We start from the raw sequence: 17,140 nt of genomic DNA on the forward strand, positions 1-17,140 counted from the left end.
GATATTTTGCATGACAGAAAAACTATATTGCCAACATAAAGTCAGCAGAAGCCTTTGAAAAACAGCCTTAGTTCGAGGACCTTTAGACTTTAGTACTCTAATCTACGCTGAATCAGCAACCTTAGTGTCGAACATGTGTTACCTTTGTTCCTTGATCCTAGGGGTGACAACTAATCCAAACTCATTTGATCCGTTTAACCCGTCTAAGTTTTAATGGTTTTGGGCTAGAATGCTTTTGAAATAGAATATTTTGGGCTAGCTCAAGTTAACCCATAAAAAAACATTTTTTTTGCATAATTACTAGTGAAATAAAAATATATTTCACAATCTACAACTATTAATCAAATAACATATTCTATAACATAACTATAGTAAATGTATAAAAGTTAACCCTCACGGTAGATTTCCTATTAATTAGGAAACTGATTCTAAAAGTATGAAATTAAAAAAAAAACCTAAAAATAAGGGAGTATCCTTATTTAGGGTGACATAAAGAAAATCAATATCAAACTCAATCAATTATTTCCAAAACAATCTCCTTCTCCTTTGGTGCCTTTTCAAGATAGTTCTACGTATCTGCATTTCAACTCCAATATCTCCTTCTCCTTAAAATGATAGGGTATATTTATATTATATACGTATATGTCATCAATATATGTTTTACATTTGAAGTAATATATCACATAATCTATTTATATACATGCAATATATATATATATATATATATATATATATATATATATATATATATATATATATATATATAAAATTTATATTAGCACCAATATATAACATTTATTCATTATATTTGTATACCAAATATATATAAGTTGATAGAAGTAATATCATTCAATGAAAGACAATTCAATATTCTAGAATAAAGGAGATGGAGAGTTGAAGAACAAATTTATATTCATTCTCCCACCAGTGAACTTAAACGAAGCCTAAGGAAGTTAAGTCCTAAATTTTTTTATTCCATGGCTGGGAAAGATCATGAAAATAGTTGAAATCATCACCATTTGAAGTAATTGAAAAATCAAATTTAAATCTACAAGTTTGGACTGGGGTTGATAGTGCTCACAAGAATAAAGCCCCCATCGGCAAGCTCTAAAAAAAACCATGAAATCCCAACTGAAGGGATTGTTGGCAGCAGCACCACATCGGTATTAATTGGATTCAAGTATGAAGTAGATATTGAATGAGATAGAAAATTTGATAATTTGAAGTAAAAGCAATCCTTAATTTTATGTTAAGTGGAGGTACTTTTAGGAGAATCTTAGATAATTATGCATTTAAGATTCTCATAATTGTAATCATAATCCCTATTTTCACGTTTTAAAATGAGATATCTAAGGAATTGAAAAGTGGTATATAATCTAATTAAGTTAAAAAATGTATTAAATTGTATATACTGTAATTATTTTAAGATAGTTGTAACTCTTATAAATAACTCTTCAAAATATTGTATTCCGGGTAAATTTCTCTAAAATATCATCGGCCCAAATGGACCCATGATGATGCCCAACCTTGGCCCATGGAAATGTTCAATTTTAGAGTTCTGTGAAAAATTGTCATGACCCAAACTAACCCTGTCATGATGGCGCCTATCGTGGAACAAGGAAAGCAGACTCATTTCTAAAACAAACTGATATTTTCATTTCAAAGATAATTTTAAGGCTATTTAATATAAAAACCTTCGTAAATGAGTTCAAATCAAAACATAAGTGCGGAAAAGAAAAGCCCGACATCAGGGTGTCACTAGTCATGAGCATCTACTACAATCTGTCTGACAATATCGAGACTAACATATTCTGGAAAATAGCTAAATACAACTAAAGGAAGATAAGAGGGAGAAGAGCAGGGCTGCAATCGCCAGGCAGCTAACTTGCTATCCCCGAGAAAATCTACAACTGGAATAGTCAACAGCCGCTACCGTGTCCAAATATGCCTGGATTTGCACACAAGGTGCAGGGAGTAACGTGAGTACGCCAACTAAGTAACAACAGTAAATAAAGACTGAGAAGTAGTGACGAGCAATAATGCAAGTAAAGTTCATATCACAAAAATTCAGTAAAATACATCATGCTTTTAAAACCAGAGTTTGAATCATATCAGCTTTTTTTAAATCCAGTTCCGGTAAAATCATTTAAAGACATCTTTCAACAGTTTTCAAATAAAGGCTCCATGCAAAGGTGAGGAAAAAAAAATCATAATCAGCCCCTCGGGCAACCTCACTCATACACAGTCCCTCGGGCAAATCTCACAATCACTCATATACAACCCCTCGGGCATACCTCACTAATACTCATGCCTCCCAGTCACTCAGCACTCGGCACTCGCACTCAGTAGGTACCTGCGCTCACTAGGGGTATGTACAGACTCCGGAGGGGCTCCTTCAGCCTAAGCGTTATATCAAGCCAATCATGGCATAAATCAATGAGTCCCTCGGCCTATATCAAACATGCTGCGGCGTGCAACCCGATCCCATAAATATCCTCAAAAATCAGGACCTCGGCCTCACTCAGTCATAAACCTCTCCAGCCTCTCAGGCTCTCAGAAAATAAAGTATTCAGCCCAAACAACATTTATATGATGCATCAAAATAGAGTAATAGAGATTGAGTTATGCTGTAAATATATATAAACATGACTGAGTATAGATTTTCAATAAAAAATAATAGGATGCCAAAAACAGACCTCTAAGGGTCCAAACAACACTGGCATAAGGCCTAAACATGACATTCAGCCTGATTTATAGAAATTATTTCTCAAACACCTAAGAATCATATGATTTCAACAAAATATTCAACTTTATAGTTGATACGGGACGGACCAAGTCACAATCCCTAACGGTGCACTCCCATACGCCCGTCACCTAGCATGTGCGCCACCTCCAAATAGTAAAATGATACAAAATTCCGGGGTTTCATACCCTCAAGACCAGATTTACAATCGTTACTTACCTCAATCCGAGCAAATCTCTACTCTACAATGCCCTTGCCTCTCGAATTTTCCTCTGAACGTCCCGAATCTAGCCACAAGTAGCACAATACCATTAGTATATGCTAAAGGAATTAATTCCATAAGAAAACTACTAAATTAGACTCAAAACTCGAAATTGGCTCAAACCCGGCCCCCAGGCCCAAGTCTCGGAATCTGACAAAAGTCAAAAAACCCGAAAGCCCATTCACTCACGAGTCCAACCATACAAAATTCATCAAAATCCGACATCATTTGGTCCTTCAAATCCTCAAATTATACTCTCCAAACTCCCAAGCCCTAACCCCTTAAGTCACTTCAAAAATCCCAATAATTAAATGATGAACAAAGCCATAGATTCACGAAATATATACCATTATGGGTTGGAATCACTTACCCCAATGTTGCTCCTTGAAAACCCTCGAAAAATTGCCTCTTTCCCGAGTTTCTCAAGTCCAAAATTGAAAATGAAAGACAAAACCTCGAGGTGGAGCTTTTTTGCCCAGCAATATCGCACCTGCGACCCCTTTATCCCCTTCTGCGATACCGCACCTGCGAAATTTCCATTGCAGGTGCGGAACTGACTTAGGATCCTAGGTTCCGCATCCTCGGCCAACATTTCGTACCTGCACTCGCGCACCTACGCATAACTCTCCGCATCTGTGATGCCAGTCATTTTCCTCCCTTTCGCATCTATGCTCCAGGTCTCGCACCTGCGAGCTCGCAGATGCGATAGCCTTCTCGCACCTAAGGTTCTAGTTCAATTCAACACTGCCCGCATCTGCGACCTCACATACACACCAGCGACCTCGCACCTGTGGCTCCCCCTCTGCAGGTGCGGAAATATGAGTAGCAGCAGCTTCACCTGCATTTTTCCAACTTCAAACAATCCGTTAACCACCCGGAATCACATTGAGGCCCTCGGGATCTCAACCAACCATACCAACAAGTCATATATTAACATCTGAACTTAGTCGAACCTTCAAAACACCCAAAACAACATCAAAACACCAATTTACCCTCAGATTCAAGCCTAAGGACTTCTAAACATCTGAATTCCACCAAACGATTTTGAAACCTACCAAACCACGTCCGAATGACCTCAAATTTTACACACACGTCACAAATGATACCACGAACCTACTCCAACTTCCGGAATTCTATTCCAACCCCGATATCAAATTTTTCACTGCCGACTAAAATCGCCAAATTTCCAACTTTCGCCAATTCAAGCCTAATTCTACTGTGGACCTCCAAATCACATTCCGTACATGCTCCTAACTCTAAATTCACCTAACGGAGCTAATAAAACCATCAAAATTCAAATCCGAGGTCGTTTACACATAAGTCAACGTTCAGTTGAGCTTTCCAACTTCCGCTTCGACTTTAGAGACTAACTGTCTCAATCTACTCCGAAACCACTCCGGATCTGAACCAACTAACCCAATATAATACAATATAGATGAATTACATAAAAAGAAGCAGAAATAGGGAAAACGGGGCTATAACTCTCGAAACGACCGTCCAGGTCATTACATCCTCCCCCTCTTAAACAATCGTTCATCCTCGAACGGTTCTAAAAACATACATGGAATCTCAAATAGGTGTAGATATATGCTCCGCATCTCCCGCTCGGTCTCCCAGGTGGACTCCTCCACAGGCTGACCTCTCCATTGCACTTTCACTGACGCTATATCCTTTGACCTCAACTTCTGAATCTGCCGATCCAAAATGGCCACCAGCTCCACATCATAAGTCATATCACCCTCCAACTGAACCGTGCTGAAGTCCAAAACATGGGACGGATCGCCAACATACTTCCTGATCCTGGAAACATGAAACACTGGATGCACACTCGACAAGCTAGGCAGCAAGGCAAGCTTATAAGCCACCTCCCCTATCCTGTGAAGCACCTCAAAAGGCCCAATAAATCGGGGGCTCAACTTGCCCCTCTTCCCAAACCTCATAACACCCTTCATGGGTGATACCCTCAGCAAAACCTTCTCCCCAACCATAAAAGACACATCACGAACCTTCCTATCCGTATATCTCTTCTGCCTAGACTGTGCCATGCGAAGCCGCTCCTGAATCAATTTCACCTTATATAATGCATCCTGGACCAAGTCTGTACCCAAGAGCCTAGCCTCACCTCACCCGGCTCAAACCATCCTACTGGAGACCTACACCTCCTCCCATATAAAGCCTCGTATGGAGCCATCTGAATGCTCGACTGATAATTGTTTTTATATGCAAACTCCGCGAGCGACAGAAACTGATTCCATGAACCCCAAAGTCAATGACACAAGCACGCAACATGTCCTCTAATATTTGAATAGTGCGCTCGGACTGCCCGTCCATCTGAGGGTGAAAAGTTGTGCTCAACTCAACTTGAGTACCCAACTCTCGCTGCACGCCCCTCCAAACCTGCGATGTAAACTGAGTGCCCCTATCTGAAATGATGAAAACTGGGACACCATGCTGGCAAACAATCTCTCGAATGTAAATCTCCGCCAACCGCTCTAAAGAGTAAGTAGTACCAACTGGAATGAAGTGCGCAGACTTGATAAGCCAATCCAGGACAACCCAAATAGAATCGAACTTCCTCGAAGTCCGTGGGAGCCCAACTGTGAAGTCCATGGTGATCCGCTCCCACTTCCACTCTGGGATCTACGACCTCTGAAACAAGCCACCCGGTCTCTGATGCTCGTACTTAACTTACTGACAGTTGATACACCGAGCCACAAACCCAACTATATCCTTCTTCGTCCACCTCCAACAATAGTGATGCTTTAATTCCTAGTACATCTTCACGGCACCTGGATGGATGGAATACCGCGAGCTGTGGGCCTCCTCAAGAATCAACTCCCTGAGCCCATCTACATTAGGCACACATATTTGGCCCTGTATCCTCAACACGTCGTCATCACCAATGGTCATATCCATAGCATCACCTCACTGAACCCTATCCTGAAGAACGAGCATGTGGGGGTCATCATACTGACGCTCTCTGATACAGTCATAAAGAGAACACCTGGAAACCACAGAAGCCAATACCCGACTCGGCTCCGAAATATCCAATCTGACAAGATGGTCCGCTAAGGCCTAAACATACAATGCCAAGGGTCTCTCTGCTGCTGGAAGATATGCTAGACTCCCCAAACTCTCTGCCCGATGACTCAAAGCATCGGCCACCACATTGGCCTTCCCCGGATGGTACAAAATATCGTAGTCCTTAAGAAGCTCTAACCATCACCGCTGACATAAGTTAAGATCCTTCTGCTTTAATAGATACTGCAAACTTCGGTGATCAGTATATATCTCACAATGAATCCCATACAAATAATGATGCCAAATCTTCAAGGTGTGAACAATGGCCGCTAACTCAAGATCATGGACATGATAGTTCTTCTCGTGGGTCTTCCACTGGCGCGAGGCATAGGCAATCACCCTACCTTCCTGCATCAAAACACATCCAATGCCTATCCTCGAGGCATCACAATACATGGTATAAGAACCTGAAGCTGATGGTAGAACTAACATTGGAGCTGTGGTCAATGCAGTCTTGAGCTTCTGAAAGCTCTCCTCACACTCATCCGACCACCTGAATGGAGCACCCTTTTGGGTCAACTTGGTCAAGGGCGATGTAATAGATGAAAATCCCTTCACAAAGCGATGGTAATAACCCGCAAAACCAAGGAAGCTCCTAATCTCCTTGACTGAGGACGGTCAAGGCCAACTCTGAACCGCCTCTATCTTCTTCAGATCCACCTGAATACCCTCAATGGACACCACGTGCCCCAAGAATGCTACTGAACCGAGCCAAAACTAACACTTGGAGAACTATGCATAAATCTTCTCCTCCCTCAATCTCTATAATACAACCCTCAGATGCTGAGCATGCTCCTTCTAGCTAGGAGAGTACACCAGGATGTCATCAATGAATACAATAACGAATGAGTCCAAATAGGGTTGGAATACACTATTCATCAAATGCATGAACGTTGCTGGGGTATTGGTCCGCCCAAAAGACATCACTAAGAACTCATAATGGCCATATCAGGTCCTGAAAGCTGTCTTAAGAATATCCGAATCCCGAATCTTCAGCTGGTGATACCTGTACCTCAAATCAATCTTGGAGAACACCCTCGCTCCCTGAAGATGGTCAAATAAATTATCAATATGAGGCAAGGGATACTTGTTCTTGACTGTGACCTTGTTCAACTTCCTGTAATCAATGCATATCCTCATGGAACCATCCTTCTTCTTCACAAATAGAACCAATGCACCCCAAGGTGACACACTAGGCCGAATAAACCCCTTATCAAGGAGTTCCTGAAGTTGCTCTTTCAATTCCTTCAACTCCGATGGTGCCATACGATATGGTGAAATAGAAATGGGCTGAGTGTCCGGCACCAAATCAATACCAAAGTCAATATCCCTATCAGGCGGCATGCCCGGTAGGTCTGCAGGAAACACATCCCGAAAATCACGTACCACCGGAACAGAATCAATAGTAGGAGTCTCTACACTAACATCCCTCACCAAAGCCAAATAAGACAGGCAACCCTTCTCAACTATACACTGAGCCTTCAAGTATGAAATCACCCTACTAGGTTCATAGTCTATAGTACCGCTCCACTCAACCCTCGGAAAGCCCGGCATCACCAACGTCACGGTCTTAGCGTGTCAATCTAGAACAGCATGACATGGAGATAACCAATCCATACTCAATATCACATCAAAGTCAACTATACTGAGCAACAAAAGGTCCACTTGGGTCTCCAGACCCCCAATAGTCACCACACATGACCGATATACGCAGTCTACAATAATAGTATCGCCTACATGAGTATATACATGAACAAATAAAACTAAAGACTCACGGGGCATATCCAGAAAATGGATAAAGTACGAGGAAACATATGAATATGTGGAACCGGGGTCAAATAATACAGAGGCCTCTCTGTGACAAACTTAGACAATACCTATAATCACAACATCTGAAGAAATAACATATGGTATGGCAGGGAGGGCATATAAACGGGCCTGGCCACCCCCTGATATGCCTCCCCCTCTAGGGCGACCCCTAACTGACTGACCTCTACCCCGAGCTGACTGCGCGAGTGTTGCAGTAACTGGTGCAGAAGTCGAAGGCTGACTCCTCTGTTGAGATAGACCTCCATGGAGATGAGGACACTACCTCCACATATGCCCAAACTCCCCACACTCAAAACAACTCCTTGGTGCTGGTGGCAGGGACTGAAGGGAGCCCCGAGAACTGGGATAGCTGGTAGAAGAACCTGGCATAGAGGAGCCCTGAACTGATGGAGCACGGGACAAACTCTGGGCTGGAAGGGCACTGAGTGATGAATGGCCCTGATGAGAACTGTGAGAATAATGACCCGATGACGCCCTACAATAACCTGGGCGAGCTGACTAAGCATGCCTGAATGGACGACCTCTGCCATGATGGAACTGATCCCCATAAGGAGCACCATTAAATACTCCCTGTCCTCAAGGCCTCTTGGCCTCCCTCTCATTCCTCTCCTGACCGTGAACCATCTCAATCTGCTGAGCAATGTCGACAACCTTATCAAAAGTAGCACCGGACACCCTCTCTCTAGTCATAAACAACCGTAGCTGAAAAGTGAGACCATCTATAAACCTCATGATCCTCTCCCTGTCTATGGGAACCAACCATAGAGCATGACGGGCCAACTCTGAGAATCGCATATCATACTGTATCACAGACATATCACCCTGGCGAAGCTGCTCAAACTGTCTGCGCAGTTCATCTCTGTGGGACTGAGGCACAAATTTCTCCAAAAAGACCACAGAGAACTGCTGCCAAGTAAGGGGTGCTGCGCCAGCAGGCCTACGCCTCTCGTAAGTCTCCCACCATCTGAGTGCAGCCCCAGAAAACTGAAAGGTAGTGAATGAGACCCCACAAGTCTCTAGAATACTAGCTGTATGAAGTATCCTCTGATACCTATCCAAGAAGTCCTGAGCATCCTCTCTCTCTATGCCACTGAAAGGTGGAGGCTGGAATCTCCCGAACCTCTCCAACCTACGCTGATCATCCTCAGGCATAGCAGGAACCACATAGTCCTGAGCAGCTGCAACTGGCTGGGCTAGTGGTGCCTCCGATGTCTGGAATCCCTGTACCACCTGCTCTGGTGTGTGGGCAGCGTTAGTCTGAGCACCTCCCCCGGCCTGAGAAGTGGCTGATGCGGTCGGAACAGAGACCACATGAGCAAGACTGGTACACGCTGACAGAATCTGAGCTAGGGCCTACTGAAGGCCTAGAATCACAATAGGCACAGGTGGTGACTGAGCTGGTGCATCAACAACTGGAACATGATCCTGATCTGGGGCAACTGGTGGGTCAGCAGGTACTACCCCAGCTATTGTGCGGGTTGCACCTCTGCCCCTACCGCGACCTCTACCGCGACCTCGTCCTCTTGCGGCCCTGGCTAATAGTACTGGTGGCTGTCCATCCTATCTAGTAGTCCGTGTCCTCACCATTTGTGAGAGAATAGAATAACATAAGTTTAGTTACCAGTATAAACAGATTCGCACGATAAGCATTCAAGAATGTGAAGTTTCCAAGGGTTCTACAGCCTCTCGAAAATTAGTACAGACGTCTCAGTACCTATCTGTAAGACTCTACTAAACCTGCTCATGACTCGTGAGACAAATGTAACCTAGGCTCTGATACCTACTTGTCATGACCCAAACTAACCCTGTCGTGATGGCACCTATCGTGGAACTAGGCAAGCCGACTCATTTCTAAAAAAAACTGATATTTTCATTTCAAAGATAATTTCAAGGCTATTTAACATAAAAACCTTCGTAAAGGAGTTCAAATCAAAAGAAAAGTGCGGAAAAGAAAAGCCCGACATCGGGGTGTCACTAGTCATGAGCATCTACTACAATATGTCTGACAATATCGAGACTAACATAGTCTGAAAATAGCTAAATACAACTAAAGAAAGATAAGAGGGAGAAGAGCAGGGCTGTGATCGCGAGGCAGCTACCTTGTTATCCCCGAGAAAATCTGCAAGCAGAATAGTCAACAGCCGCTACCATGTCCAAATATGCCTGGATCTTCACACAAGGTGCAGGGAGTAACGTGAGTACGCCAACTCAGTAAGTAACAACAGTAAATAAAGACCGAGAAGTAGTGACGAGCAATAATGCAAGTAAAGTTCATATCATAAAATTCAGTAAAATACAACATGCTTTTAAAACAAGAGTTTGAATCACATCAGCTCTTTTTAAATCCAGTTCCGGTAAAATCATTTAAAGATATCTTTCAACAGTTTTCAAACAAAGGCTCCATGCAAAGGTGAGCAAAAACAATGAAATCATAATCAGCCCCTCGGGAAACCTCACTCATATACAGCCCCTCAGGTAAACCTCACAATCACTCGTATACAGCCCCTTGGGCATACCTCACCATCACTCATGCCTCCCGGTAACTCAACACTCGGCACTCACACTTAGTAGGTACCTGCGCTCACTGCGGGGAGTGTACAGACTCCGGAGGGGCTCTTTCAGCCCAAGCGCTATATCAAGCCAATCACGGTATATATCAATGAGGCCCTCGGCCTATATTAAACATGCTATAACATGCAGCCCGATCCTATAAATATCCTTACAAATCAGGCCCTCGGCCTCACTCAATCATAAACCTCTCCAGCCTCTCGGGCTCTTAGAAAACAAAGTATTCAGCCCAAACAACATTTATATGATGCATCAAAATAGAGTAATAGAGACTGAGTTATGCTGTAAATATGTATAAACATGACTAAGTATAGATTTTCAATAAAAAACAATGAGAGGATGGCAAGGAAAGACCTCTAAGGGTCATAACAACACTGGCATAAGGCCTAAACATGGCATCCAGCTTGATTTACAGAAATTCTTTCTAAAACACCTATGAATCATATAGTTTCAACAAAATATTCAACTTTACAGTTGATACGTGTAACACCCTGAAAACTTTCAAAGTACTTAAGTGTAAGGCTTGGTAAAATTTGCAAAGAAAATAATATTTTATGGTTCCAGATTAGGCTTACGTGTTTGAGTGAGGCAGTTAATTGGGTCAGTTGGAAGCAACTATATGGTCGACTATGCGACCGCATAATAGTTATGCGGACCGCATAGTGACCACATACACATGCACTTCTTCTGGCTATTTTGTAACCAATTATGCGACCGATATGCGGTCCGCATAATCATTATGCGGTCGTATATGCGACCGTAGAACCTGTTCCAGATTCATTTTTGGATTTTTAAAACCCGACCCTACTTCGTTAAATACACGTTTTGGGCCATTTTTGAGAGATAATCTGACATTTTAGATTGAGAGAGAGTGCCCTAGAGTGAGAAGGTGTTCTTCAATTCTTGCTCAAGTTTTGGAAGATTAAGAAGGCAAACTCACTAGGTCTTCATCCTAGAGGTAAGATTCTACACCCTAAACCTTAATTTCGAAATCATCTAAAAATGGGTAATTAGCAAGATAATTTTTGGGCATGAGAGTTGATTATTTTACGTGCATGTGATATCAAGGGGTGTAGGAAGATTGTTGAACTAAGCATGGTAAATATTGGGTTGTGGGATGATGGAATCCTCCATAAAAAGACCTTGTAACTTTGTGCACACCTTGTGTTTGATAAAATGTTCAAATGAGCTAGAACCATGATCATCTTCCTAATTTTGGTTTAATTTGTTACATTTCTAAAAAAGATTGAAGTTGCTAAGAATTACGGAACATGTAGAGTGTAAGGAAGCTCAAGTGAGGTATGTTGGCTAAACATTTCTTTAAGAATTGGAATTCCCAATATCCTTATAAGTTCCGAGATGTGGATTATAAATGGAGTATTCCGATAAGTTTTGTGATGAAGATATATGTTCAATTCGTGTTTCAAATGCTCTTATCATATTTCATTATAAATTAAGGATATGTCCCAAACAATGGATTATGTATCCACATGTTATAATTTCTAGTCGTGATTTATGTGAAAGTTATTATGCCAAGTTGTGTAGAGATTATGATTGTGATACACCTCCACCCGCATATATTGGGGTGAGGCGGGATGACCGCTTTGTGTGGGGATTAGGGTATAGATATTATGATTGTGATACACCTCCACCCGTATATATATTAGGGTGAGGCGGCATGACCTCTTTGTGTAGTGATTGTGGTATTGTGGGACATCACCTCCACCCGCTTACATTGGGGTGAGGCGGTATGACCGCTTTGTGTAGAGATTGTGATTGTGATACACCTCCACCCGCATACATTGGGGTGAGGCGGCATAGCCGCTTTGTGTAAGTTCTTAGTGCTGTGGTTATATATCCACCCCCATACATTAGGGTGAGGCGGCAGGGCCGCTTGATTAGAGTTATGGTATTATACGTACACTTCCACCTGCATACATCGGGTGAGGCGGCAGGGCCGCTTTATGTGAAGATGGTTACAGAGGATCTCATATTAAATCCTATAAATGTTATTGATAGCTCTTAATAAGCTTGCTCTGGTTTAAACGATTATCTATATTATACTATTGCCGCACTGGTTCATCATATTCATCTTGTATTTCTGAATTTTTAAATTGGTGTTTAGTTTTGATACTTGTACTATTCGACGGTACTAACGTCCCTTTTGCCGGAGGCGCTGCATCTTTAAATGGATGCAGGTGGTTCCAACACACGGAGATATTGATCAGTGATAGCAGTACACCTTCTTCCCAGCTGACTTGGTGATCCCCACTTCATCCCTGGGTCATGTATCTTTTGTTCTCTGTGTATATTGTTTGAGGTATAGCCGGGGCCTTGTTACCGACATTATCATTGTACTCATCTTTATCTATAGAGGCTCTGTAGACATAGTGTGGGTAGTGGCGAAGCCAGGAAATTTAGCAATGGTGTTCAAATCTTTGCCAGTGGGCTATGTAAGGGTGTTCAAAGTCTATTTTTAATCAATAACAAGTAATATTTTACTTTATACGGAGTATAATTTTTCGGCGAAGGGTGGTCAGTTGACCACCCTTGGTTGCACGTAGCTTCGCCCCTGAGTGTGGGTTGTGTATTGGTGCTGGGAAGGACAAACAATGCTATGTTGTGGTTGTATTACTTGTCCATTTGAGACTTTAAAAATGGTGAAGCTTATGGTAAGAAATTGATAATTGCAGACATGGCCACATTATTGTTTAATTAAGGAAAACATATATTCTCTTTATTCATGAATGAGTTTGGGTAGAAGGAATCTAACAGACTTGCTCGGTCGGGTTCACTCGATTGAGCGCCGGTCGCGCTCCTCAATTTTGGGGCATGACAATACGGGACGAACCAAGTCACAATCCCCAATGGCGCACGCCCATACGCCGGTCACCTAACATGTGCGCCACATCAAAATAGTAAAATGATATAAAATTCTAGGGTTTCATACCCTTAGAACCAGATTTACAATCGTTACTTACCTCAATCTGAGCAAATCTCTACTCTGCTATGCTCTTACCTCTTGAAACGGCCTCTGAACATCCCGAATCTAGCCAAAAGCAGTACAATACCATTAGTATATGCTAAAGGAATAAATTCCACAAGAAAAACTACTTAATTAGACTCAAAACCCGAAATTGTCTCAAACCTGGCCCCCAGGCCCACGTCTCGAAATACGACAAAAGTCAAAAAATCCGAAAGCCCGTTCACTCACGAGTCTAACCATATAAAATTCATCAAAATCCAACATGATTTGGTCCTTCAAATTCTCAAATTATACTCTCCAAAACCCCCAAGCCCTAACCCCTTAAGTCACTTCAAAAATCCTACTAATTAATTGATGAACAAAATCATAGATTCACGAAATTTATACCATTATGGGTTAGAATCACTTACTCCAACGTTGCTCCTTGAAAACCCTCAAAACATTGCCTCTCTCCCGAGTTTCTCAAGTCCAAAATTGAAAATGAAAGACAAAACTTCGAGGTGGAGCTTTTCTGCCCAGCAATATCGTACTTGCAGACCCTTTTTCCACTTCTTCGACGCCGCATCTGCGGAATTTCCATCGCAGGTGCGGAACTCACTTAGGATCCCAGGTTCCGTATCTGCGGCCAACCTTTTGCACTTGCGCTCGTGCACCTGTGCATAACTCTCCGCATCTGTGTAGCCAGCCATTTTCCTCCGTTCCGCATCTGTGCTCAAGGTCTCGCAGATGCGATAGCCTTCTCGCACCTGCGGTTCCAGTACAATTCAACACTATCCACATCTGCGACCTCACATGCGCACCAGCGACCTCGCACCTGCGGCTCCCCCTCCGCAGGTGCGGAAATACCAGTAGCAGCAACTTTAGCTCCATTTTCCAACTTCAAACAATCCGTTAACCACCCGGAATCACCCCGGGACCCTCGGGACCTCAACCAACCATACCAACAAGTCATATATCAACATACGAACTTAGTCGAACCTTCGAAATACCCAAAACAACATCAAAACACCAATTTACCCTCGGATTCAAGCCTAAGGACTTCTAAACTTCCGAATTCCACTAACGATTCCGAAACCTACCAAACCACGTCCGAATGACCTCAAATTTTGCACACACGTCACAAATGATACCACAAACCTACTTCAACTTCTAGAATTCTATTCCAACACCGAAATTAAATTTTTCACTACCGACCAAAGTCGCCAAATTTCCAACTTTCGCCAATTCAAACCTAATTCTACTACGGACCTCCAAATCACATTCCGGAAGCGTTCCTAACTCCAAAATAACCTATCGGAGCTAAAGGAACCATGAAAATTCAAATTCGAGGTCGTTTACACATAAGTCAACGTCCGGTTGACTTTTCCAACTTCCGCTTCTACTTTTGAGACTAAGTGTCTCAATCCACTCCGAAATCTCTCCGGACCCGAACCAACTAACCCGATATAATAAAATATAGCTGAATTACATTAAAAGAAGCATAAATGGGGGAAACATGACTATGACTCTCGAAACAACCGGCAGGGTCGTTACAAAAATAATTTCTTATTTTTTCATGTTTGGTTGGTTTAAATATTTGAAAAATATTTTCTTTTATTTTTCTCCAATTGAAGGAAAATATTTTTCAAAAAATAATTTCTCTATCAAGAGAAGAGAACATTTTCCAAAACTCTTTTTCAACCTTGTTGACAAAAATAATCATCAAACATGAAAAACAATCTGTAAATAAAGAAGAAACAAGTATCACAACAGAAAAAATAACAAATAAAATTTATATCAATAAAACAAAGGACGAGTACTGAGCTATTTTTTAAGTATCACAATAAAATAAAATAAAGTACTCATTTTATTGAAATGAAATAATTTTTTTTTTCTACAACAAGAAAAGAAAATATTCTTTTTGTTGAAATAAAAGAAAATAATTTTTTTACAATAGGAAAAGAAAGTACTCATTTTTGTGAAAAAGAAAATACTTTTTCTACATTATGAAAAGAAAATACTCTTTTTGTTGAAAAAAATAGAAATTACTTTTTCTACAGTTGAAAAAAAAGTACTCATTTTGTGGATAAAAAATACTTTTTCTACGTCATGAAAAGAAATACTACTGCACAACTACTCTGCACTCTAACAAAAATGGAAACTTCCAGAAATACTACTTTAAAGTTGTCAAAGAGATTTAGAGCCCGTTTAGACATAAGAAAATTTTTTCTTTTTTACAAAAAATATTCCCTTTTTTCTGAAATCAACGTTTGTTCATAAAATTTTTAATTTTCACTTGAAGATACATTTTGGAAATTTTCGAAAATACAAAAAGTTGTTTTTTCAAAATTTTCACTCAAATCATTCACAAAACATAAAAAACAACTCAAAATTATATTCATGTCCAAACACAACTCTAATTAAATCCCGTTTGGACATAAGAAAATTTTTTCTTTTTTCCAAAAAAAAAAATCATTTTTTAAATTTTTTTTTATGTCCAAACGCCCACTTAAACAATTGAAAAAATAAGGTTTTGGCATAACATTACAGGAATCTTGTAAGCAACGAAATAGTTGAGAGTAAGAAGTTGAGAGAAAGAGAAATTGAGAGCATTATCTGGTAGTTTGCTGGAGAAAACTTTGCCCCGAGCCCGGAGGAAGAAGAATGGAAGAAGAGTTTGAGGGTTCTTGGGAGGAAGAGCGTTTTAGCGTTTGATGGTTTGTCACTGTCACATTGCGAATTAGGGAAAAGAAAAGTACGCGGGTCAAATCTTTTTCCAAATCCCTGTTTGGCCTGACTGAGATAATAGAGACTAGGTTGAAAGTGAATAGAGTTAAGAGTTTCTTGAAACAAAAGACAAAATCAATTAAAATGCAAAAGAATGGAAGCCGATGTACAAATTAACATTTTGTTTGGATAATTATTACCTATTGTATTGTATCGTATTGTTACTTTAAATATAATATTTATTTTTATTGTTATTTAAATTTTATTATTTCATATCGTTAAATTCGTCGTTACGAAACGATAAAAAATGTCACTTTACGGAACAACCGATTTGGTTTGGTCACGTCATTACCTTATTGTTTTCCTCATCTTGCCCTTATTATTAAATAATCCTATTTTATCATTTACCCTATTTTTTTATATAATAAATCTACCTCGTACCTTGTCTTTTTTAATTTTATTTTATATTGTTGCAAGTTTATTTTCATATTATTGGTGCATTACATCATGAAGCGACGACAAACAATACAATTTATCCAGACATTATATATATTGAAACAATACAGTATAATACAGTACGATATATTATGAAACGACATATAACATCCATCCAAACAAACTTTTTGGAATAAGTTTTGGGATAATAATGATAAATGAAATAAAAGAAAACTACTGAGAAGTTTTTAAATAGAAATTTTTTGTTTTAGCGCTACATAGGAGATCTTCAGTAACTGCAAATTTCTGAAAAAACACCACAATCTCATCCCCATAACCTCAAACTCTATATATGCACGATCACATAAAACTGTTTTAGCGATCGTCTCTAGGGTTCACTAGCAATTCAAATAATATTACTATTACCATTATTTTCACATTGAGGCACGCGCAAATCCGGTGCATTTTTAAACATGATTAATATAAAATTTTAAAAGTATAGTTAAACCCTATAGTTATTTCGAAAATT

The sequence above is a fragment of the Nicotiana tabacum genome, chromosome 23 (assembly GCF_000715075.1).
Source record: "Nicotiana tabacum cultivar K326 chromosome 23, ASM71507v2, whole genome shotgun sequence".
Classification (NCBI taxonomy): Eukaryota; Viridiplantae; Streptophyta; class Magnoliopsida; order Solanales; family Solanaceae; genus Nicotiana; species Nicotiana tabacum.